Source organism: Symphodus melops (assembly GCF_947650265.1).
Source record: "Symphodus melops genome assembly, chromosome: 18".
Lineage (NCBI taxonomy): Eukaryota > Metazoa > Chordata > Actinopteri > Labriformes > Labridae > Symphodus > Symphodus melops.
This window is the reverse complement of record NC_136708.1, coordinates 8,365,982-8,393,165: the sequence shown is the minus strand read 5'-3', so window position 1 is coordinate 8,393,165 and position 27,184 is coordinate 8,365,982. Positions and strand designations below refer to the sequence as shown.

Here is a 27,184-nt window from a genome sequence, read left to right as displayed (position 1 = left end):
TGATAGTAATTGTAACATATATCATACAGTACCTGTGGTTCATTCTAATCATGAAGAAAAAATAGGTAATCAATTATTTTCCAAATGTTATATTCAGCCTGAAAATCCACCAAAACACGTTACAGACAGCCAAACTATACTGAATAAGGAGGAAATATACAGCTCCCATTTCTGTTTTAGGGAAATGCTTAAAAAGTTTTTTTCTTTAGCATTGTAAGACTCTGAGTCAAGGGATGTGCTACACTATCGTGTACGACTGCTCACTTAGCTCTTTCTTATCAATCCAATTCAGCTGAAATGGTTTGAAAGGGAATGTAGCATGAGTTATGTTTTATCAATAAAACGTATTGTGTAGACACTAGTGTTAGCATTTCCTTTGCTAAATGCACGTGTTCTGGCTAGAAAGCTTAATAATGTAGGGCTATAGGGGAAGGAGACTTTTTTTTATTGAACTGAACACTATTTTCAAAATAACATACTGAATTGAAGTGGACTACATGGCTCAGGCTAGAGATTAGACCTGCTGTTTTTTTGTCAAGTTTTCCAAAAATTGGCAGAAAATGTAACAAGCAGTCCTCCTTTTTTTTGCACTAGCTAAACATCAATATGTCCTTTGTTCGCCTGGTTGTTTCAATTTGATCTTCAAGCCAGCACCAACCAAGGTTATTAAACATGTGACACAACTGAAAGAGCCTCAGTATGAAGCGTGTGTGTGACTACAGCAGGTACTCCACTTCCCCAAGGCCTAGGTTAATGAAACACAGCAGTAGTCTGCACTTGACAGGATTTATGTAAGTCTGGAAAGGCTCACCAGTATTAGACACCTAGTCCACAGGGCCTGGGTAAGAGCTGACCCTATAGGAACAGTACTTACTTCACCATGTCAAGAGGTAAACCTACACCAGTCAGACACTTAGAGGGGAGCTTTTAATGATGGTTACACAACATGTCTAAGGATGAGCAGGATACATGAGGAGTGATGAGCATTATCATCATTCTTATTATATTGTGTTCCGGTGGTTAGCTGGTTCCCTAAAGCGATCAGGGCACAACCTCACTCTTAATAAATTACATCAGGCCATTAAAGACATCTTTGAAATGTTAGCATAGCATGACCAAAAAACATGTCTTGGTGAGTTTGAGATCAGCACACTGTGTTTCATAAAAAGATGGAACAGCGACAATTTCTAGAACAAAGACAATTTTATACATCGTTTATCTTCATTGTCACCTGTTGCTACTCTGACTTGCAACATAAACGTAGCTGCACATGATGCGTACCTTTTATTGGTGATAAATTCACCTGGTTTGAATACATGAATTTCGCCTCATTTGTGCTCGAGCCAATTACACTTCTTACATTTGGTTATCATGTAAAAAAGGAAAGCGAAAATTATATTTCTATTCGCAACGAAAGCATACGATTCAGTAAGAGTAATGCACAATCCAAAAGCGATTACTGTCATGCTCAAGAATGACTCTACACCTCATGTTTCGATGGACAGGCATTGATGCTGTTACCACGGGGTCATGGGGAGTTCTCAACTGTAAAATCATCCCACTGTGTAAAACATGGCAGTGTGGCTCTAGAGTGAAGAGTGGAAGATTCTACAGAGGTAGAGTTTATTTGGATAGAATAGCACACCATTCTTTGGTTTTCCTCGACAACGCTTCACAGAGGTTTTCCAAAGCCTTTTCTTTCACATTCATTTGCTTGACAGCCAGAGACATGTTTGTTAAGCAAGTATAAAAGCCCCTTTCTTTCAATAGACAGTGGTTTATGTGTGAGGGGCATTCTTTATCTCCTGACCTGGAAATGTATTATTTATTCTTCTTTTTTTTTTTTCTACTTTCTCTATCTTTTCCACTGTTGGATCTGTTTATTGTTTTGGTTTTTTGAACATCATTCACATATTTCCCTCTAAAACATTTGACACAAGGGTTTTTCTTTTTTTTTTTTTAACTCCACTGGCTCGGGCCGTGGTGACACCTTGACAAATTTGTTGCACAGTAGTGCTGTGGGAAGACTAATGTAGCATGTTGTGAAATATGCCCAAGGACATCATGCTGTCTTACATATGAAAGGGTTATAGACTCTGCCACTGGAGCGCAATCTTGTTCTTTCAAACATATGTAATATAATATATCTTCTACATTGTCTGCAGATGATAACACATCTTGCTAGCAATGTGTCACTGAATTGTAACATCCAGAAATGAATGTATAGTGTTGTATAGAGAATGACAAACAGCTTCGCCTGATTCCAACTGGAACTGAAGAGAATTGGTTGATACAAACAGATTGCTATATATGAAAAATAAAAACAATTGGTACAAGGACTGAAAGTTTTTTTTTTTTTTTGCCACATATATCAAAGGTCCAAAAAATTAGCATTATAGGCCAAACCATGCATAGGTGAAATTGTGCGCGCACATTATACGGATGATAAGAAGTCCAAAGCGTTAAGCAAATTGTTTTTGGGACAATGAACAATGAATATTCATAGAGCCACAGTCTGTGCAAGAGTAGGCCCTAAAGTGCTGTCTTCATGAGGCCATTCTGTCCCACTTCACTCTAAAACAGCACTTTACTGTGGGCATCCATAAATATTCATTAGCTTTGATGTCTTCCTTCCCCCTTCCACCTTGACAGTAATGTTATCACCAAGGATGGCAAAATATGTATATCCCTCACTCCCTGTCACTCCCCGCCCCCCTTTCTGCTTTTCTCCTCTCGGCTCCATTTTCATTTTTTAATGCACTGAAGTGACAATATGACTGATCTGATTTATTTATTTATTTTCTCCCGCTGTAAAATTCATACAGGAGAGAAAATAGTGCTGGGACACTCCAGTGAAAAACTACTATCAAGGCTCCGAAAGTATCACCGAGCCCACATAAGGGATAATTTCACCAAATATTCATGATACTCTATGGCGGCATCAAGTTTTAACGTTTGCTTTAAAACATCCGCTGTGTTTTCAGTGCTTTACTTTCAGAGGAGAAACTTTTTTAAGTCTTTGTTACGAGACGGAGTGTGCTGATTTGAAGGAAAAATCAACTTGCAATAAAAGTGAAAGATGTGACCTGCCTGTGCACCCATTTATTTATTTACCCTTCGGAAAGGCTTGAAATTTATTTATTTATTTATTCTTAATATTTCTTGTTTTTATTGACACACTGTGAGCCTGCACATTTTCCATGATGGTAAAGACAACTGGAAACTATCAAAGATTATTCTATTACTCATGCCCGTCTATGGAAGGTTTTGTTATGCATACTGGAAGGCTTTATCAGGATCCTATCGAGCTGTGGCAAAATGGAAACGAACATGGTGTGAAACAACACACAAAAACAAACTACTTAGAATGATCGAATTATAAAAACGCAAGGTAAATGATTTCATTCTTGAGAGTATAAATGTTACCCCTGCACAATGCATACTGTTTATACCCCACCTAATACTTGTGTGAAACTTGTTTGCTACAATAAGTCTGATTAACCAAAAGCATTTCTTTCTGCAGAATTTCGATCTGACCTTCATTCTGAACGAAAGCACTTCCATTTTATTAGGCTTAGACTTAACCCTTATTTTGAAGTTTTGAGCAATCTTCAAGTGAAGACTTCAGGAATTGCATTTTCTTTTTACCTTCAGATTGGATTGCTATTCTTATACTGGATGTTGCTGCTTGAGCCAAACTCAAACACACTGATCATCTACATGCTAGGACCATGAACAGTGACTGAGATTGAGATTCTAGTTTGTCTCTATTAAGCCACTGCAGTCACATCGACGTCCCCCACAGTGATGACAACGAACAGCACGTGTCTATGAATGATTTCAGAACTGCAAAACTTTAAAAAATTGATTTCCATCCTTTGACATTAAACTTTTAACCTTTTTGTAATTCTTTTCATTTACTTTCCTGACCATAAAAAGTTTTTGTTTTTTTTCCCCATGGTTTAATTAGTGTTTTAGCTCAAATTCCTTATTTTCTTTCAAAATAAAAGCAGATTTGACTGCAAAAATAAAAGCATTAAAGACTTTTTTTTTTGAGTTGCAAAAAACTGGAATTTTAAAGGATTAATTGTGGTTGTGATTACACGTTGATTTTTTTTTTGCTGTGCTTTCTCAAAGCACAGCTTTATTTTTAGTTGTTTAACATCCCTAAAGTAAATACATTCTTATTCAATAAAAAAAAGTGCTAGATGAGAAGCAATTCATGCATGACACTTCAAGTATTCTCCCATGAACCTTCTTGTTCTGGAGAAATAATAGAATGAAATAGCTTTTGGGCTCTATAGAGCTAATAATATCCCTGGGTAGGGTGCTTGTGTTTGGGGGAAACGCATTACTGCAGGTTTGCAATTGAGAATCATGACACCCTCTCTTATCTCAGTCTGGTTCCCTCCTCTTTGCCTCTGCCTCCATCCTAATCTCTCATTCTAAGCACAGACATCTAAGTGCACTGTGGTGGAGAATTCTATTGTCTGATTTATTGATGTGGAGTATTTCTCTCATTTGCAGTCCTCAGTGGAGAGCAGCATGTGGGCCTTGTGTAAGCTTTCACACATGTGCCAAACAATGCACACTGACTAATCCAATGTGCATTGTTGCATGTGCCACTCATTCCAGCCTGCATTCTTTTAACAAGTGTTTGAAGTATCTATCTTACTAATGATCCAATCATAAAATGTGCATCTTCTGTCTCCACGTTCCAGCAGGAAAAAAAAAAGAAAAGAAAAACTTCACTTTTAACCCTTCTTATCTTAGATTCCAAACCTTCAAAAATCTCAGCCATCCTCAAAGCAAAACTTAATTTATTTACCAACATAAACAGGCACCCATGTCTGCTTCATTTTCAGTCTTTTTATCTGGATATGATCTTTTGGATGTAAACCAGAAACCAAATGTTGTTGGAGTGATTAAGCCTGGTTGACATTTCTGGAAGTCAATATTCTGTTTGTCCTTTTATCAAGCTCACTCCAGTATACCATCAAGTCAGTGCTTTTCACTCTGCCTTATCAGTTATTAACAAATGGCAGACAGGCAGAGAGCATCTCATGCTGTGAAAAGAGACAGCACTACTAAACCCTTCAATCACATCAAAGTACAATTTTTTTCCCCTGCAGGTTATGGCGTACACCAACCACACACACACTTACATGCATGCATGCCCCCATAAATATTCATACACTAATGTCAGCATGCCATGTGACATGTGTGGTGATGGGAGAACAAAGCATAAATCATAAGCATGTGATAATACTGAGTAGGGAATTAATTGTGCATATGAAATCCAGTGCAGGAGGGCGTCATGACATGACATACAGAACTGAGGACTTAACAGTGAAATAGGAATTCCCTGTGCAACAGTTATAATACTGTTTTTTTAAGCATGTGATTGCAGCTTTGAGACTGCAGTGTAATGCACCTGAGACCTCAGTGGAGTTTGAATGAAGACAATGCTTTATAAATCAGAGATCCCCTGTGTTGCCTTCAGGGGATCAGGTTGGGTGGATTTGCATAATTATTCCTCTATTTTCAAACGTGTTCAACTTATTCAAATACTCACAAACTCAAGCTGGGTACACTGAGTAAAGTTGTGCTGAAGGAATGACAAAAGGCCCAGAACTAAAAACAAAAGAACACCAGTGAAGTATTTACAGAGATTATTAATCTTAAATAAGTCAGGTGATTTGTTTGTCCCAAAGAAGATAGAAGTGCTATATATAATCAACAAGCAACAATCACCCAAAGACCAATACAATAAGCTAACTGCCAATTCCCACATACTCCGATTGGGCTAGCCCCAGGGTTTTGCGCCCTTGAACCCCCCGCTCCCTGCTCCACTGGGTCCGTTTCTTGATCATAGCGGAGCGCAACCACAACTGTACACACATCATAGGAGAACTACAAAATCACACAGGAATAAATGGCAAACAACACGTTGCTTTATGTTTCTGAGCTTGCTTTGTTTTTAAATTTGGTGCCTGTTGTTACATAAAATAAAAATACGATTGTAAGTCTGTATGTGGTGTTTTATTTTGAAATTGACTGGACACCGTCCAGGTCATTCTGTTCTGTCTGTAGGTCCAGCATGCGTGTGTATACCGGGCCTATGTGTGTGAAAAGCAAGTCTCTCAATAACAGAATGTAAAACAAATAAAGTTGATGGAAGGAAAGGTGAACTGATGTAAGGAGAATCTACAGATACAAAAGTTAATTTTATTCAAAGCTAATCAAACTAAAATGTTCACTTAAGGAGTCTGCAAAAAAAAGATTTCAAGTAAGTAGAACAAGGTGACAGCATATGTTTTGTGTGTTGTCAGTGCAAAGCATCACCTCCTGAATAACAACTCCATAACTGCAATGTTCACCGATATGAGATCCATAATATCTGTAATCAGCAGCGAAACAGAAACAGACAGTATAAGCAGAGAAAATGAGCTCTGATTAAACGGGACAGAAATGGCTATCATCGCTGCCAACACTATCAGGATTCAGGAAGCTATTTTCTGTGAGATAAAACCCAATAGCAACTGTGAGCTTGCTGCATCTCATTTTCCTATATCAGAGCTGTATTATGCAGTGCAGTTTGTGTCATTATCCATACTACGTAAACAAACAGAAGGAATGACAATGCCATTAGTAATGTGATATTGTGGTAGAAATTCATTGACATGTCATCTTGCAATGCTGCAACAAAATTTCATCTCATTTGTCAGTGTCTAGACTCATATGTTTACACTTAGAGCAAGAGATTAATCCAATCACTTCAGGGGTAAAACATTCAAGCTCATTATTAGATGGTCTAATAGCTCTTGAAAACAATTTGCTGGCACCATAACGTTTATTCAATATGTTCTAAATCTTAATTTCAAGATCGATCGCTTTTGCATTCAAAGGGAGATATTGAAAATGGCGCCCATTCATTTCACACAAGTGATTAGAAAACTGTGTTGGACATGGTGGCAAACAAGGGTGAGAAATGCCTTGCAGAGCAGCAATATGTGTGGAGGTTAATTCCCCCTCTTTCTTTTATTTTTTTTTGTCTTCTAAATACAGAAAAAAAGATCGTCATGCACAATGTGTTTCAAATGTACATAGACATGCACACTAAGGGCCTATTCAAGAGCGGATATTAGTGTGCAACCTCACGTCAATCGCCCAAATCCATGGTGAAGGACTCATCGTGTTGCAGACAAACATTGACATTTTTTCCTTCTTTTTTTTTTTAAACTGAGCAAACGGAATAATTTAAAAATAATCATGCGTTCATCATTTTCATTAGTTGTTTAAATCATTGTTGAGTAACTTTAAAGGTCACATATTATAATCCTTTTTATCCAGTTAAAATATGTCTCAGAGCTCTCTAAAACATGTCTGTGAAGTTTCTGGCCGAAATTCCTCTTTAAGCTTGTATTTTATTCATGCCTGATGTAGACATCTATTTCAGCGCTGCTCAGAACAGGCAGTTTCTGCAGCTGTAGCTTTAAATGCAAATGAGCTGTGTTTGACCACACCCCTCTCTAAAAGGACTTGGGTGGCTCTGGCTTTCTCACACGATGTCCAAGTGTTTATGGTTAGAAGACAGACTCAGAGGATAGAATAAACAGCTAGCTGTGGGAGTGTCACCTAACTGGGAGACGGTTTGAGGGGACAAGCCTGCTCTTTATCCAGAGACATGTAAACTGTATGTTGGCGATGATGATGGATATGTTTAGGTGACACAGGTCTACTGAATGCACAACCTCAGTGTCATTCACCTTCAGCCTTAGTCTAACTGCTGCCACAGGCTTATCTCTGGCCTCATCACAGCACTAACACACTTCATGATGTAGATTAAAACATTGCTAAACAATTAAAATTATATCTCTGTCGGGGTGCAGATGACCTAGCATCGCTCCATGTACAGAGGCTATGATCCTCCAGGCAGGTGGTTTAGCTTTCAAATCCAAACTGTGGCTCCCACTTTCTCCCTTTTTTACTACTCTATCAACTGTCTTGACTAGCTGGCTAAATATGTCTTGCTTGGGGTCATAGAAAAAGAGCTAAGGCAGCTAGCTGGCTAATATTAGTTTAGCCTTGATTTTTCTTTTTTTTTTTTTTGGTGAAAGATAGCATGGGTAATATCTTTGGAGTGTGGGTCGTAAAGTGGCTGCATTATCAAAATGTTAGCCACTCCAGTGTCTGCTACATTTTCATTCACCTAACCTTCAGCAGGTAATCAATGTGATTCCTCATAAAGTGGGAGTTTTAGCAGATGATAGATTTACAGATGCAGAAGCATATGTCAGGCTTGACCCTGAAAAATCCCCAACACACCCACTCAGGCAGAACACCCTTAACCTTGTTGTCATGGTGGGGGAAAGATATCTAAATGTCACCATCTGTTGAGTGTTTGGACCCAAATGTGATGTGACACACATGCACACACAGTTGTATTCCATTGAACTGAAAATGAAGCAGACCAATTCCCTTTTTGTGTCGAGAACACAGAGGCATTTGTACGCACACATGTATACATCTGCATAAATATGTCTTTAGTGTGTGTGAGTTAGAGGGTGGGGGTGCTGGGTGTCCAGTGAGGCGTTGGAAAAGGGCCTTGACGTATTGTTTTGGGCCCTGGAGGGAATTTTCAGGGTTTCATTGTGAAAAAGACAATCCCAGAATAAGGGAGAGGTTGATCGGCTTTGCTCTGCGATGTATTCCTGCCAACATCTCAGCTTACGCACGTCTTTTTTTCCCTTTTCTTTTTCTCAAAAAGACAGATGCACGGTGCGGATTGGAAGTAACAACTGTAAAAATGTGCAACCGGGGCTGAAACACAGACATAACGCTTTGGTGAAAACTCGGTTCCTAATTTTCAGTGATTTGTGTTTCAGAGGCTTAATCCAAAAGTCCCAAACACACACACCTACACACACACATCCACACCTACACACACACACACACACAAATAATTCCAACCCAAAATTGCAGACCTACTGAAGAGGAAATAGTCTATTTTAATTATAAAGTTTGCAGACGTAGAAGCTAAGTCTGTTTCCCAGACATAATTAAAAAAAGGAAATTGTTCGCCCTGAAGAAGTCATTATGAGGACAAAAAACGAGACGATTAAAAACACCCGACAACGATTTTTAAGTTTGAATAAACTTATGGTAATACTTGAAGGAGTTCCTATTTAAGCTAAAGATCACAAAGATGTGCAGTAAACAGGTATCTGTCGAATCTAATATTAGGTTTATCAGAATAAACAATAAAGAAAAAAATAAATATTTATGTAGGACCTTGAGCATACAACAGAGCCACTCAAAAATTAGAATTTCATTTCCTCTGCGACTGTGTTAAGGGGACATGTTGCGAGCAAATGATTAGTTTTCAAGGCAAAAAAATATGTGCAAAAATTGATTCCTGCCAGTGTAAATAGGGAAAGCTGCGCATCAGTGCTCCGATTCCCCAGCTGCAAACCTGATCTTCAATTTGATTAAGGCCTGAGATATTGAAGAATGTGGCTCACCACTTTTCATGAAAAGCAAGGTCATCTAAATGGGATACTGGAGGCATTATAAGAAACTTTCTAAGTTTTGAAACTCATTGATTGAGTACGGAGTGGCTGCGTGTAGAGACATTCATTAAAAAAAAATAAGGAAAAAAAAAAAAAAGACAATATGTCTCACAAAGCAAAAGTGTGCTTAATATAATTGTGGCCTCGGGATGATGGATAAAAACCAGCCAAAGAGAAATTCATTGTTAATGTCAACTGATATATTACACTTAAAGGGGGCAAAATGAAGAGAGATGGAACGATAGAGTGCATATTAGAAAGGTTCTTTGTCTGTGTGTAGTCCTGAGTCTGAGGGTGTGTAAACTGATGCAAGACTGAAGCAGGGGAGTTGCACACGCATCACTATGTAGGTGGGTGGCTAACAGAAGAAGTTGCACTACAAGAGAAGACACACAGTATCTGTGTATATAGGTAAACACTTTCTTTTCCTTCTTCACTTCAAGTTTCTCTGTAACTTGATGTCTTTGTTTGCATAGAGTATTGTGTTTTCTGACTTTTAAAACGTTGTTTTTCCTCTGTGTATCACATATTTAAGAAATATATTCTGTATTCTTATTTGTCCTCTTTTATTGCATTGTTATCATCCACAGATGGGGTCACCCCTGCCCCCTGTGACATGGAATAAGTGTCCATGTGGTTTTGTTTTTGTTTGTTTTTTCTGTCAAAACTGAAGGAAATCCCATTTCCATTCAAATATTCTATACTAAAACAGGCACCTCTGTTCATGGTAATAAAATATATACTATTTATGTTCGACAGACGTATGTACTTGTCACGTTACATGTGAGTGCAGACCATGACCTCAAAGTGGAAACAGCGTTTGAGACAACAGCTTTACACACTCACGGCACTGTGGACATCGAAGAATATTTCAAAACCTCTCCTGCCCGCCTGTGCCCCAGTGCAACATGAATACATGAATGATTAAAGCAATGACATGAGAGCGTGGGGCTAAAGAAACTTGTGCTTGCTCGACGCCAGAAATAAACATGGATCCATTCAGCCTATATGGCCAGAGTGGTGGGATAGGATGTGAATTATGTGAATATGAATTCAAGCTGATCAGGGACTTAAAACAACGTGCAAAACAATGCACTTGATCATGAACCAAAAAGCTCCAAAGCAGTCAAATTTTTCATTGTGATTTTCTGCAAGAGTGTGTGTGTGAGAGTGCTCGCTGCTCCTATCTCCCATCTTTTTCACTTTATGTAACATTGCTCGCTGCAGTAGCAGAGCACATCAGGTCTCTTTGAAGTGTTGCCAGGCAGGGTATTTATTTCATTATCTCCTCTCCCTCTCTATTTCCTCGTCTTGTTTTTAGGGCTCGGTATCAAGAGGAAGACAGCCGCCGAAGCGAGAGAAAGCTGACGCTGCAGGTGCAGGTCTAACAACTCAGGACTGTGTGTGAGTGAGTGTCGTTCACAGCCTTTTTTTTTTTTTTTTTTTTTCCGCCTCGTATGTTCTCACAGGGATGGGAAAACGAGTAATCCTGCAAAGCGAAGACACATAGCCTATAGTTCTTGTCTCGACTTGGAGATGTGTTTTATGTCAAGGATGACATGTTAATGTTCTTTGAGGTCTAGATGCTCCTGTGAGGTAGCCTACTTTTGGTGCGCATTGTTTTTGGTGGTAATGCAAAATATCTTATCGCCTGCACATATGTAAAAGGGTTTTATGGTGAAGAATGTCATCCTGCCTTATTATAACAGTCACAAGTGCCACTGTCAATTTTATGCAATGGAAAAACGAAAAAAAAAATTGCGGTTTGCCTTAACTCTCTTTCCAACTCCACCCTTGCAGTGTTGGGATTGCTTTTGCAGGTCATATTGAGGCATCAGTCTTTTTCATACAGCCTACTCATAAAAAATAAAAAAAATAAAAATAAAATCAAGCACTCAGAAACAATTAACATACTGTATTCAACATAGCTTGCTCCACACCTACACGTGTCCATCACGTCATCATTGAAGACAATGAAACCTTGAAGGAAACACACGTTTACTGAGCACCCTCATCTGTGTTTGACCTTTCTCCCTGTGACTGTGACACGTGTCACACCTCCTCGGGGTTCAGGGGGTTACAGTCAGCCGTGTCCACAATGAAGCTGTAACACCCACCGGGCCTCTGGGGAGTGCTGACCTTTCACATACAGCTATCGACCCAGCGCGCAATATGTCGGGATGGAGCAGTATTGCAGTTTTTTTGCAGTTTTTTTTTTTTTTTACAAATATAGTCAAAAAAAGGACTTCATACACATGATGAGAAATAGTATCAAAATGGTGTCGTATATAACTATAAAATCTCTCTTATTTCTGGAGCTCACACCTGCAGATGGATTTGACAGCTATCTTCTAGCACTAATTACTCTAATTGCACAGAAGTATATCATAACCTTTAGCCTTCTAAAAGAAATCACACATGGTATCTTCATTAAGATAGCTTTAAGCTACAAACTAATTGCAGTCATGGAGGCCAAAGTACATGATCTGCATGTGTGATCCGTATGGACCTTATGGATCGGACTGCAAAGTGAGTGGGTGGTCACATGATGCACGTTGACTTAAAGAAGTAGCCTTGATAGAATCATTTTATTTTACATCTTCAAGCCCATTAATCTTCACCTTGGTAGTTGGTGAATCTGTGCCAGAAAATCCCACTTTGCTTATAGTAATTTATTGTCAGAAAAGCGAGAAGTACTAGTAATTTCCATAATGTACACTCTAATTTTCTCCAGATACACTTTTTAAGATTTTGGTTGATTTCCAACCGCATAGTAAGGCGGAAAATGCTGTGCTGTCAACATGACTGCTTAAGGCCGGAATAGGTAAAAATCATCATATTGTCAATAAAGTCTATTCTGATGAAATAAAAAAAAAAAAACTTCTTTTATCCCTGGGGGGGGGGGAATTCAAAGAAATGTTGACATGAACCCCTTGACGTGATTGCCCTTGAACTGACGGCAAAAGTATCTGATAAAGTTTTAATCACAACTATTTTTCAGCTGTGGTTTGAGGCTTAATGCTTGGAAAGCTGATTTTTAAGTAACCCAAGTGATCCTTGCTTTTAACCATTACTGTGTAATGGGGGCTGGTTAACTCGAAAAATGGAAGCGCTCCACAGATAATTAGTTGCATTTTACAGCTTACACACATGCTCAGTAGGACTTTGCCAATAGAATAAAAAAAAAACACTCCCCTGCAGTTTTAATTAGCAACAAACTAACATTAGAGCCAATGTTTTTTTGTTTTTTTTTGCCGTAGGCTTTCAATATGACTAGCCTGACATATGATTATCAGTATAGAGAATTGCTACTATTCTTGTATTTTATTATTCATTATTATTTAAGAAATGGGTCATAATGTGGCCTGCAGCACACTTAGCTGACTCAGATTTTACTCATACTTGAAAGCAAATCAAATTTATGAAAAGAACACATCCAAAGTGCTTTAGCTCGTTCACAGCCTTAATAATCTTCACGGGACAATATGTCAATAAACGCCAACATTCTTAGTGCTCCAATCGCCAAACAAGTGTTGGCAATGTACACCTTGGCTCTCTGCTGAATATGTCTTAAAAGGAAATGAGGAGGAAATCCTGACGGCAACACTGTATTTGTAAGAACAAGTAATCCCAGAACAGGGGAAAACTGGGTTTGCCAAACTGCAGTGGAAAACACCGGGTTTGCCAAGTACATTCTCATTGAGTACAGTGAGGAACAAATGAGGACAACAGCCAGTATCCTGTTAAGAACACATTTAGCAAAGTCAAGTCCAGATTCTGGAATATATTCTAGTATTGTCTGACATGTAACAAAAAAGAAGATAGATCTCCTGCATTGTGTGACTTAGAAGAATGACTTATAAGCGTGTTGTATTATAACACTAACAGTTTTTTATGCATCATTTAGAATTTAGTCTGAGGCAAAATCTTTTAATAAAATTGCAGCATGCATCGAAGAGTGTCAGGTACAATGGCCGTACAGTCCTGGCGTAAATACACAGATTGAGGAGCAACGACACTCACTCTTCTCCTGCTTTGGTTTGTATTACGTGTTGCAGTAGCCAGCTGCTGATGTTGCCTGCATTTGTAGATTGTGATTGCTGTCAAACGCACCGTCATCAATAAGCCTCCTCTAATGTGGATCATCTGATGCGATAAACCAAATGTCAAGTGAAACTTCTTAAAACGTGTGTAAAGTTATTTGAGTGCTTTTACCATATTGCTGGTGAATAGTTGTTAAAGGAGCAGAAACAGTGACAAACAAAAAGAAAACTGCAGAATACAGCGGGGCGCGACCAGCCGCTGTGTTTAAGACGAGCAAGTGTGTGTGTGCGCGAACAACCAAATTAAAGTTGCTTGTTACACAAGCTCAAATAATTCAGAGAAAGAAAGCACAATTAATGTAAAATGAATGAATGATAAACGCATAGATGAGGCAAAGGACATTCTTTAGGGGGGGAAAGCTACACCTGCACTCCACAGTCAGAAAGGCTCAGCTCAAAAAGAGATCCCACAATGTTCCTACACTTACACACACTATGTTTCCCCCTCTACAAGGGGATTATTTGAAGTACCTGCCAATCCAAGCGTCCAAATGAACTGAGTCCCCCTTCAAGTTTCTACTTACTGCATAGGGGGAAATATTTCAGCCTAAATTATAAGTATAAGTTTTATAAGTATGCATCAGAAGAACTTGATGGCAGACAGCTGAAGGAAGTTATAGTTAAACAAAAAAACAATGTTTCATGTTTTGGGAAGATATCACTTAGATTCTTTGGAGAGGCTGTTATGCTTATCGTAAAGAGTACACATCCAGACCTTTAGATACAACAAACTTTAATGCTCATCTTCAAAGTTTTGTAATTTGGAGTGGAGTTGGGACTGAAGTAGATCTACTTAAGAGTCCAGAAAGTGTGATGTGAGTGCCCATTGGCACGTTGCTAATTTGACATATCAAGGCTGTCAGGTAAAAAAAAACAAAAAAAACTTGTTATTGCAATTTTTAGTTTTTAAGTTTTCACTTTCCCTGAAGTCTGTGATCCTTGGCGGGTTGAGGGAATAGCTGTTGGGTTTAAACACCTTTTTCAGAACTAATTACTTGCATGAAAACACTTTTTCATAGCTGCTGGAAAGCTGACATTTTGAGGTTATCTGCTCTTTACCCGATGAGAATGATGTGAAAAATGTCCTTAAACCAAATCCTTTGGTCCGTGTTTTGATTCTTTCTACACGTTATTATTAAACACCCTCATTGTTAATATGTTGACCATGTTTTACACAATTGTAACTTACATCGAATTCAGTTCAGCAGTCATGCCCCCAGACTTTTTCAGCGTCTTCGTCGGCCTCCAGAGGTCTCCTCTTCTGGAGATTACTTTATCACAATTTCTTCACATCCCATCCAGCCCAACACATCTTCTCTAAACGCAACTTTTCCTTTGTTTTACCTCCCCCCCACCCATTCATTTTCCTCTCAAAATCTTGACAGCTGCCCTCAGTGAAGAAAAAAAAATCCCTCTCGTCGTCTCCCTTGGGTAGGGCTGGGTATACCTCTTCTTTATTTATCCAGACCTGTCTTTCACCGGGATGCATTTCTTGTCGGTTTCAGTTCTTCCTCACGTCATGCACGGTCAGATATATCAAAGTGAGATGTAGGTGGCAATGGGGGGAAAGAAACGGAGGAAGGACAGAACGAGATGGAAGAGTTGGGAGATAGATGGAGTTTGCCTTTTGGAAAAGGAGAGCTGACATTGGTTTCAGATGGTCATAGATAATGAGATGATTAAATAAAAGACTTGTGGATGAGACACAGCAGTAAATGTAACATGTTGTATAAAGGGTAAGACACTTAGGAAGAGGCAGATAGAGACATAGAGGCAACAGAATGATGTCAAGCATGGCTCCATCTTCACACATCTCTGCTCCCACGTCTGCAACTCACATGTACAGGTCTATTATAGAAGATAGAACATGTCACCTTTTGTAAAGGCTAACGCTTTTTTCTCTGAACTCACGTCTGTGCCTGATTGCAGTGTGTCTCTCAGAGTCTTTCTAAATCAGAATGTGATTGCCCAACAGTCCCTTTTGAGAAGCTGTAGCCTCATCACAAATGTATATTAGAGGAAATGAAACGCTAATGCTGCTGTAGGTCAACTGGAGCACAGAGCTTTTTTAGCTAAATGCTAAGATCCTCAAAATCAGAATGCATATTTTCGGGTGTGTAAGCATGCCAATATTTGCTCATTAGCAATAACAACAAAGTCAAACTGAGGCTAAATGGAAAGCTGATGGGTATTTATGAGTAATCTAGTAAATAAACGACAAACAATGACTTAGGAAGAGGACATCAAGAAGCCCTTTTGGAAGTGTCGGGAATCCCCAAAAACATCAGGACTCCTAACTTAATGTGAATCCTTCGAGTAGATAGTGGTATCTTCCACTGGATTATTTAAATAACCTGCTGTGGGTGCTCGGGTTAGGGGTTGGGATAAGCAAGTAAGTCATTTAACATTACATGGCAATCCATCAAGTCATTTTTAAGACCACTTATTGTTTCCCTCTGTGCTCTCTTCCACTAAACTAGCGTTAATATATTATTCTTTATATTGTTACTTACAATACATTTTTGTATTTTGTGTTACATTTTTATCTTTATTTTTTACTTTTATTGTATATGCTGCTGGAACCTAAATTTCCTGAGGGAGTCATCCCAAAGGATCAATAAAGTTCAGTCTAAGTCTAAGTCTACTGAACACTGGCCATCGCCATCTTGACAACAGTTACCAGAAACATTTACGGGAGATTCAAAAGAGCATCCAAATCTGTCATTCACTCGAACAGATGAGTCACAAGATTGACCTTGAATGACCTTTAACTAAACAAAATTGTATCAGTTTGTCTATTTAGTCCAATTGGAGTTTTGAATCAAATGTGAAAATATATACTGTATATTTAGAAATGTATCCAAGTTTCAATCCTTGAATCATGGATAAACAAGTATTTTCATGGATAAGGGCTGTCACGACACTAGAATTCTAAAAGCAAAATATAATTCAAACAATATTAATACAAAGGCAACACATAGAAATAGTAAGAACTCAGTGTTGGTTTATTTCTTTATGGTAATCGCTATGAATAGTTGGCACATTCTGTCAAGCCATTGAAATTCCTCAATAACATTGGCAACTTTTTGAAATGCTGCATAGCATTTTAGCAAGCAAGCATCACCTCCTCTCTTCTCTTTGTAAGCAATTTTTTTTATAAATGGACCGCTGCTGCTCTCACTCTTCTTCTGTATGCTTGCCTTTCTTTTAAGTTTGAGTACTTTTTGATACCAAAAATCCTCAAGGTTATCGAGTTTGTTTACTGTTTTAGACATGTGGCATTAAAAAGTATGAGTATTAAAAATGTCGACAACCTTAGCCAACAGTGAAAATGACCTTTTAACATTTATTTACATTCTGTTGAGTTTATCCATGTCTGTGACAAAGTGTACAATCTATCCTTTAGCCAGTCCTCACATAATAAGTAAACAAGCATGTGGATGACCCACACATAGCAGCGATATCAAATGTAAACTCTAATGAGTCTATGGCCTCTATGATGAAAGAGTCAGTATCCAAGACAGAAAATTGAATTAAATGATAAAGAGATACATGAAATGCAAACGACAATATAGATGGAATATTCTTCAGCAGACAAAATGAAAGCATTACACAATGTCAGAGCCGTGCGTCTGATGAAGAGAAACATCAATAAGGGTGGATGTTTGTTTTGAAGCAAAAAGGAAATTGCCATGCTGAACCACTTATGCTGCTGTTGGTGTTCAATCAAGCAAGGACTATTGAAATGCAAATGTTAATGACAGTGGCAGAGGACAATCAGTCTCACACAGACACTAAGAGACACACATTTTAGCTCACAAATCACACTGAAAAATCTGGCTAGATTCCATTCTGGACTCATTCATCTCTAATATGTTCAAGATTTGCCCAAACTGTCGACAAGTACTCTGAACAGAGTCCGGAAGGCCATCCTTAAAAGACATAACTTTGAGAAACGCCAAATATTTCAAGCAAGGGTAGAGATTGGGTGGGCGTCGAGATGGATTTATTCCAACTCGTCGAGATTGCCAGTAGCCAGTGAGCGAAGTTCACTCAGAAGTCAGAGAGAAGGAATGTCAAGTTAATGATAAAGAAATGCATGCCAATATGTCTGAGTATGTTGCAGACTTCTTTAAGTGAACTGTGAGCCTTGAAACAATTTAAAGAACAACCATTGTTGGCTAAAAAGTGACTTCCCTTCCCTTTTTTTTACCATGCAAACAATCAGTGAGGCATGACTAGTCCGTTGTGGGTGGCAGTGATGTCGTCTTACCATGATGTTGACTTGAAAAATGCTTGACTGAACACCAGCTTTCACAGGAAGTAAGCTTTGTCATTGAGTTGTTGGGTCGTGTATATGCTGTGTACAGAGTCCAAAAGTCAATATAAATCCCAGTTTCACAAACACCAGACATATTTTACCTGCTAGTCACCAAAAAGCAAATATATATATATATTATATTTATATTCATTTTGTAACGATGAGCGGTCAAACAATAATCTCAAGGGGAAAGAACAAATGTACCAGAAAAAACTATGTTATTTAACCAGGATTATCAACTCAGCATCAACTGAGCTCTCCACAGAGTCCAACACAGTGCATGACAGATTTTTTTTCCCTTTCGTAACAAAGACAGATTCTATCTTTGAGGAGATATTCTCTCAAGAAACAACACCAGGGAAAGGATATCATGTCAGCCTCTTGCAGCCTCTCTCTCTCTCTCTCTCTCTCTCTCTATATATATATATATATATATATATATATATGTATGTATATATATATATAGTTCCTTTAAATGTATCACCAGGAAAAAAAGTTACAAAAAAAGGTGTACTTGCGTGTCAGACAAGCACAGTGCCCAATTACTTTCAATAAATGTATTTTTAAATGTCTGGTATAGTATCTTAAATGCTCCTCTGCGATCATTAAAGCCAGAAATGCTTTTAGCTGGGGAAATTATTGACCTGCTCATCCTCACCAGTTCAAATGAGGAAGGAGGAAGGAGGAAGTTCATAGAAAACTGAAAGCCACATCTCTCTATTTTCCTTCTCACCTGCCTTTTATTTTTTTTCTTTACTAATAAACGTTGTTTGGCAAATGGCAATAAGCAGAATCTTTACGGTTTAGTGCCAATGACTACATTTTTCCCACGGTCCTTTCTGTTTTCATAAGAACACTAACCCAACTTTTTTTTACAATGTGAGCTGCTTTTTTTTTTTCTTCTCAATAATGAAGAAATACAGACCTTTTGAGGTATGGAGTAACAAATCCAAAAAGTGATAAACGTCTCAACCCAGCAAATAGCACACTGCTCTGAAAATAAAGTCCTAAAAAAATCACAGTCTTTATCTTTTACATGTATTTTACATGTTTGGGATGTATTCTTTGTGTATATTTTAGCTAGCATGCTTTGATTAGATTATTGACATAGATATTCCACCAACTTGTGTCTTATACAAGTTATGTTGAAGACATGAGAAACAATGAAACATTTGATTCAAAAATGAACACGAACACAATTCCTCACCTGAGCAAGAAAAAATAGTAATATGGGAAATAAAGACCAAGAGGAAAGCCTCCACAAGTGATTCCTGACTAATGTAACGACAGAGCTTTTTTGAGGAAAAGATTGTCCACCTTCTGGGGTGATTCAAGCTACATTTAACAAAATAATTGACAAAGTCAGAGGAGATAGATACAGGAGCAACAGGGGAAGATAGAAGGAAATGAAAATAAAATGTAGACAGACAGGGCAGAGGGAGGGAGCAGCAGGAGGAGGGAAGCAAGGGGAAAAAAGCAATGGGTGAATAAGTTGGTGAGAGAGAGAGAGAGAGAGAGTGTGTGGTGTATTGGAGGACACGGGTCGGAGAGGTGGTAAGCAAGAGGAGAGATAGCGAGATGGAGAGAGGGAACAAGGGAGGGGATGAGAGGGAGAGAGGGCGGATTAAGCAGAGAGAGGGTGGATGTGGCCCACGTCTCTCCTTTAGGCCAGAACTTTATCTCGAGCTGCAGGCTGGCAACAGCACGCCAGAAAGGCCCCACGAAGCCCGAAAACACACACACACACACACATACACACTGCTGATTGCAACAAGCTGATAGGACGAGCACTAACAGGCACAACTCACAGATTCACCACATACACAGCAGGGGGGACACACACGTTATGTTTTTATACATCATATAAACTAGAGTAAAAAAAACAAGACAAGATAAATCAGGAGTACATAATGATTTGAATACAGCCTGAAATAAAGTGTGGGAAAACCTAAAAAAAATTAAATACATTTGGAATTTTCTTTCAAGCATTAGGATGAGTAGACAATAAATAGATCCACCTGTCCAAAAAAGCTACAGTACATGCAAATGATTGAACATTTTGACTACTCTGGAGTAATTCTTATCTCCAAGATTAATATTAAGCAAATCTTTAACAGAATTTGCTTACTTATAAAGTCAATAAAATCACAGTTTCACAGACACCAGACATATTTTACCTTCTAATCGCCCAAAAACACATTTTGTAAAGTAAAGTTGGATAGTGATGACGAGTCAAACAATCTCAAGAGGAAAGAGGAAAAATAACATGCCTAATCTAAATCCTTTTTTTTTTATTTAACCAGGATTATTCAGTCAGCATCAATTGAGCTCTCCACAGAGTCCAACACAGTGCGCAACATTTATTTTTATTTTTTTGCAACGAAGACATGGTATCAGTCAGTTTTCCCTTATATACTTGAAGAGGACATTTATTTACAAAGAAGGGGATTATTATCCTCTGACTGATCACATTTAAATGTTTATACTGCGTGCTGCCCTTGATTACATCATGTTTGGCTTCACAGATTTCCAGCAGATGTGGGTGTCACCTCTGAAAAGCATCTGCTGCTGACCTCGTGCGAGCATTAGTGAAGCAAACCTGAACAGCTAGGCTGTTTGGAATGCATTCATTTTGCATACAACTCGAGAAATCACGGGTTACAGTTGGTTGACTTGTATTTGTGAGATAGTTTATGATGGAACAAATATTCATCTGATTGAGGACCGATTTCAAAGGAGTGTTTTGAGGCTGTTTAACAACAACTTTAACATTGACTACCTACCCATAAACTGTCCACTGTGATACCTCCAAACATGCATTCTGAGATACAAAGACATTCACTTTGACTCTGGTGTATCTCTCTCGCAAGCAGCCCACATAATTCAGCTGGAACATTACATAGTTTATGGGACATTAAACCTATTTGGATTCCCTGATCATTTACACTCAGCTGAAACGACTGAATTATCTTCATTTCAGAAGGTCACCAAGAACGCAATTGGCAATTTGAAGGGTGTAATGCAGAAGTAATACATAAAGACGAGGCTGATAAATGCATTCCTCATGGGGAGTAATCACTACGACGAACCAAATTAGTTTTATGTTGAGTAACGGTGTATGCGTCAGAGAGACACTTGGAGCACCAACAGAAGAATGACACCTTGTTGTAACCGACTAAACACCCATCTGAGGTTCAGAGGTTGCCAGGTCAGTTTCAGTATCCTCCACCTCGAGTCTTTCTTGGCTGTGACAGACAACCAGTCGATTCCACATGATGGTCAAAGTGGGTGGCTAATCCAGCATCCAATCAATGATGAGATGAGGAAATGCTGACTGTTGTGGTTCTGGTCAACGAAACGTCTTGTCCTTGAATATCATTTCATCTTGCTCAATATCAGTAGTCCAGCTTTGATGGATGAAATGCTCAATGTGGAGGCATTGGAAGCTTGTTTTAGTTGTTGAAATGCCCGAATGGAAACATCTCACTCCATGAAGAGCTCATAAATGCTACATCCTCCCGAGTTGTAAACTGATGTGACCCTTTTCTCCAAGCCGCCAAATGACCTGGTGTTGTCAGCTCTTTGTCTGGTCCTTTGGTTGCCATATATCCTGAGTCAGCTTTGGCCAGAGGAACAGAATAGACAGAATGAGACTGTGTGTGCAGAATGGTGTGTGTGTGTGTGTGTGTGTGTGTGTGTGTGTGTGTGTGTGTGTGTGTGTGTGTGTGTGTGTGTGTGTGTGTGTGTGTGTGTGTGTGTGTGTGTGTGTAGGGATAGAAAGAGATTGAGTGGGTATTTCAGTACTGCTGAGCAGAGCAGGACGATGACAGACCGACCAAAACAGTTGGCTGTCAAGTCCAGCCCAGGACGATCACTTTCATTGTCACTTAAAAGCGAATCTAAATTTGGACTTGCGTACTTGTCTTGAATTAAGAAAATAATCTAAATTAAGCACAATTTGTTTAACACCGTTGAACACAGCACCTCATCTCTGCGTTAAACTCTATTTAATTTGGTTTTCTAAGAGCGTCTAACCATAGCAGTGCTACCACACCTTCAGTTCTACTTGCAGGTTAACTTCTACGTGCCTGTGCTGAACGTGGTTACGCATTGCTTTGGTGAAGAAGGTTGATGACTGTTAATCAGTCACATCTCGGGTCGAGACACGTATGTGTGATCAAGCACAAAAACGCCCACATTTTCAAGCCCTAGCCCTCTATTCTTGATTCTGGTTTTCAACCCTTTTGAATTCTCCCAGGTGTTGAAAATGCAGGCCAATATGAGAAATCTCCTAAGGTGACGAGTTCAGCATGGTTTAATGTGAATTCAGGATGGTTAATGCCGGCTCCTCCATGTCACTAGTTACGCTCTTCAAATAAAGCTCTTTAAGACGTGCAAATCTTCCTTTTACAAACTACAGAGCAGATAGATCAGAAAATAAATGACTTCACCCTATACTCGTCTGAAAGTTGATTGTACTCAATCGACTGCACATCCTCAAATTCCTCTTTGCGACCGGGAAAGAAGATGTTTGAGAAGTTGAAACATTCTCACATTGGGAGTCATTGTGGGAATAATCTCAAGGGAGCACAAGCATTTTACGCATCAGTCCTCACGTATCACCTAACATGGTTTTTTTTCTCCCTGAAAAAAAATCCACTTCACTCCAGTAACGTGTAAATGCACTGTGTTTTCTCTGTCACTGAAATGGTTCAATCATGACTCTATTTCGTTAACGGCAATTTACTTGACTCGGTGGCAATTTAGTCTGTGCGTGTTGTGAGACAAGCGCTCAGTTTTATTCATTATTTCAATCCTTTTCAGACAACATAACCTTTCAGAGTTGCTATGAAAATTACTGTGTTTATGCTTGAATCTCAGATTGCACCCTGGGGACAAAAATCAATCTCACTTTTCTGTCTTGCTGACTTTGTTTGGGGGGGGGGGGGGGGGGGGGGGGGGGGGGGGGGGGGAGTGGGAGTCAAGGGCTCGGGCCCATGTGGAACTGTAACAACAGATTGGAAAATTAAAGACAAGTGGTCCAAAAATTCACAAGAAAATTGTTTTTCTCCCCTTTCTGTTGGTGTTTTCTCAAAAACACTCGTCCAATTGCTGTGCACACATCAACGGACCTGCTGTATACAGCTTAAGCCACATCTTTCACCCATCTTCCCACCGTCTTAAAAGTACACAGCAGATATTCTCCGCTCCTATAGCTGCAACCATCAACACAAAATCAACATGGCAAATGTTCTTTCTTCAAGTATCCCACTGTATGGCAGCTGTGATGGCTCTTCAGCCTACATAATGATCTTGTTCTGCTGGTCACTCAGTGCCAGACTTGGATTACTGTGCGATGCTGTGGGCGAAGCATTGCCACTCAAGTTGTGTGGGTAGCAGCGTGGAGGGCAGTAAGATGTCAGAATGCGAGTCAGTTTCAGAGGAAATGAAATAAAAAAAGTTGTGCTGTTAACTCGAGCTCAGCACAGGGCTGTGTGCTTGGGCTTGGACAGTCATGTGGAGAACATTTCGAATAAGTCGGAATCAGGACCCAAATTTGATCTCTGACAGTGAAAACGGTGAGAGAGGGGCTGCTAGAGGCTGAAGCAAGAACAGTCAGGGAGGAAGCTGCCGAGGTTATTTTTGGAGGCCAAGAAGCTTCGACTGCACGTGGCTACTCAAATGCTCCCGGCGCAGAGCAATAAACCCATAAATGCCTGTCTGCCACTCTTCATTCTCAATTGATGCGTTGAAATCCAACCTCCAGCTGCAGCTAGTATGTTAAATGTGTGATGGTACAAGTTCTGATTGTCAGGTGCCTTTTGCTTTGAAAAAAACAAAACAATCCATTTGTGTAGAATAGGTAAAATATTTTGGGCCATGTCTTTGAATTCCTTGATTACTTTCACACTTTAACTCTTTGTACCCCTCTGTTGCTACTTTAATGGACATTTTACACTAGCTTTAATGGCTAAAAGCATAATCTGTGTTGTTGTGATTGGAATTTGTAACTAACTATTTCTCCTCTTTACGCTCTTCATCTGGAAGCCTGGTGAGAGGCTGCCTGGTCATTGCTTGTCAAATGCTTCAGAATAGTTTAGCTTATTGCATACGTTTTTGGATGTGTTGGGCTCCCCGTCAAGTGAGAATACATTTTTAATATCTGGTTAGACTTCCATGAGGAACTTGTCAAGTAACCAACAATCAATGCGCAAAATCAATTTAGCCTTTCTAAAAACATCAATTCAAACCTCTGCAGCAGAAAATATCATCCCCCTGGAAATGTAAAGAGAAATACCATTTACCAATACCGAGAATGTGATCCTGTTGTTTCAAGTTAAAATGGATTTTTACAAGAAGAACAATTTGTGATAAGAAATGAAAACAAAAACTCTGCCATAGCTTTTTTTTTCCCTTTCCGTGTCTGGTAACTAAAGAGAGAAGGTGAAACCCATTATTATGCCCTTTCCGCCCTCTTTGTCTCTCGTCAAACACACTGTGTGTCCTCTCTCTCTTGAGACAAAATGTGGAGCTGTCCAAAGAACTTGACCTTCAAAGTACCCTTTGGGAGTGTCATTAGCCCCCCATCTCTCGCTATCTTTCACCCCGTTTCTTTCAACCTCTACCAGCAGTGGGGGGTGGGGGTGGGTTGAAGGGGTCAGTCCCTGCAGGCTCGGCCCGTGCCACTGCAGCTGCCTGTCATCAGTCCATGAAGGCACCCCGCTAATAGACTTCCCCCTATCTTTTCCTGTCAAACAAATGGTCTGACCATGGGTTCCCCTGAGATAGAGGCCATGTCATAATCAATGCAGCTCCTTGCATACATCTCTGCCTCCCCTCCTCTATACAGCCTCAGTCTCACTATGGAACTGAGACGCTCAATTGCATACAAGGTGAATAGATTGGCACTGTATAAAAAAATAAAAAAACTCTGTGTATAAAATGCTTCCACCCCTTGAGAAGGACTGAGACTAATTGTAAACTGACAAACACCCATATTACCAATGAACTTTGCTCACCTTTTCCCAATTCACAAATCACCATGCAACTTCTCTTTGGGCACAATGTCTTGTCTTCCTCTTTTTTTTTTCTTTTTTTTTCGCCCATCCTTCCTCCCATTGCTCTCCCACCAGCTTTAAGTGGCACTGTCTCCTAATTAAAAAAAAAAAAAAAAGGGAAAATGCAGGGAACGCAAAATCTAATCCAATTACAGGCGTGATAAACCACATGTGTCCCCATGGCAACATGCCTGACCAGGTTTGCTCAAAAGACAACAACAGCTGAACAACAACTCTGATTGAAATGGCTCGCCTTCAAACAACATGCACTCCCGTTGGAGAAGAGCTAAACAAACACGACTCCTATTGGGCACCCACTAATGGGCAGAGCAGTGTAATTTACAAAGTTGAGGAGAGGGGATGTATCACATGCTAATGTTAACTCTGTGAACTGTCGAGCCTTGGAAAGTGGAAGTACGGAGTGAAAATGCTCTGATTTCTTTACTTGGATTTTTTTTTTTTAAACAGAACTATCCTGAGAACAATTGTGTTGTTAGAGAGACTTTGGGCTTAAACCTATTATATTTGAGAGGATCGTTTCTTTCATGTCAATGGATGTCATAAAAAAACAATAATAATTGGAAATAAGTGTACAAGCTAAAAGATGAAACCAGTCGAACACACCTCATAAGCTAATGAATTCTTCCTAAAGGGTAATCAGTGCTCGTCATGTTTGAGTTTTCTCTGTGTTTCAGCATTCCTGCTATAACCTACAACCTTCACTGATTGATAAATGTTAACAAAAGTAGAAAATGGTAAAAAACACTTATATAGGTCAAAATGTGGAATTTTTCATTATCCTAAATCCCTCGGCCCCCAGCTCCAGGAATTCTGTACTATCGAATAATGTTTTTCTTTTCTTTTGGGGGGGCACGTATTGATTGGACAGTTGAACGTCAGCAAATAGAGACATACGCTTACATCTTTGATTTGAAGTCGTGATTCCAATCATCTTACCTGCCTTGACCTGAATATGATTTTTTATTTTTTTTGAAGCAGGTGTGACTCTCTAGTGTTTTTCATGCATTGACAAATGATGTCTCACACGTCTTCCAACACTGTAAACATAACTGAAACCAACCATTCATTCAATATCTAAAAGCTTAACTACAGACTGAACTGAATGAGACGTGTTTTAATCAAGCAATTACAGGATTTCAACACATCAAACTCAATCCCCAAGAAGTTAAGCTCTGGTTCGTGTTCAAGTGTTGATTGTGGGGGGAAAAAAAATAAAAAATCTTCTCTCGGTAAAGTGCTGAGAACAATCCCGCTTAAACATATCTTCCAACAATTTTAGCAATCTCATTACTTCAGTGAGCGTGTACGTCACAAAACTGAATGCAAGTGTGCGGAGCACTTCAGGAGACACTGTTCAAACTCACCGGGGGGGGGGGGGGGGATTGTGTTTGGAAAGCTTGCCTGCTTAATTTAATTGCCAATTATATTAGCGCCTCGGCTCTTCTGAGTACAACACGGCTATCGAGTCAAAATAATCACAGGCTGAAACTTAATGTGTAAATACTCTCTGAGGGACAGGACCTACTCGCAGAGACAGCCAGGCTGAGTGCAAACACACAGGAATGTACACAAACACACACAAAGAGGACAAAGCAAACATACTTCTCCAAACTTTTTGCCCTTTATGTCACATTCTATCAAAGGCTGAAGAAATGGGCAAAAAAAAAAAAAAAAAAGAAAGAGAAGAAGGTGACCAAAAATGAGTCAGAGAACAAAGGAATGCAAACAAGCTATGGGTCAAGTGTTGTTATGTACACTATATGAATAACCCAAAAGGGACATGGTGTGTGTGTGTGTCCACCACACATTGAGAAGAATAAAAAGAGTGAATGCAGTATTTATAATTCATAGCCAAAGTTATGAAAAGGGGAGGACAAGCGAATGACAGGTGTGCTCAACTCTCGCCTGCCCTTTATGGAATTTCAAAAACATCCCCCCTCTGAGTTTAGGGACCGAGGAGTTTCTTTCTTTCTACAAAGCAAGGGAAGTGACAGGGAGTCAAAAAGAAAAAAAGATAAAAAACAACAAAAAAATGGAGCCCCTCAAGGTCAGACAAGACACAGCAATGAAAAGATAAGAAAAAGAAGAAGGAGTGTGATTGTTAAAATC

At 39.2% G+C, this 27,184-nt stretch overlaps 1 protein-coding gene across 10 annotated transcripts in view; it reads right to left on the bottom strand.

The window, feature by feature from the left end:
• Positions 1–27,184, bottom strand: part of adgrb2 (adhesion G protein-coupled receptor B2) — a 227,220-nt gene that overhangs the window by 162,649 nt on the left and 37,387 nt on the right. The gene's annotated exons all lie outside the window — the stretch shown is intronic.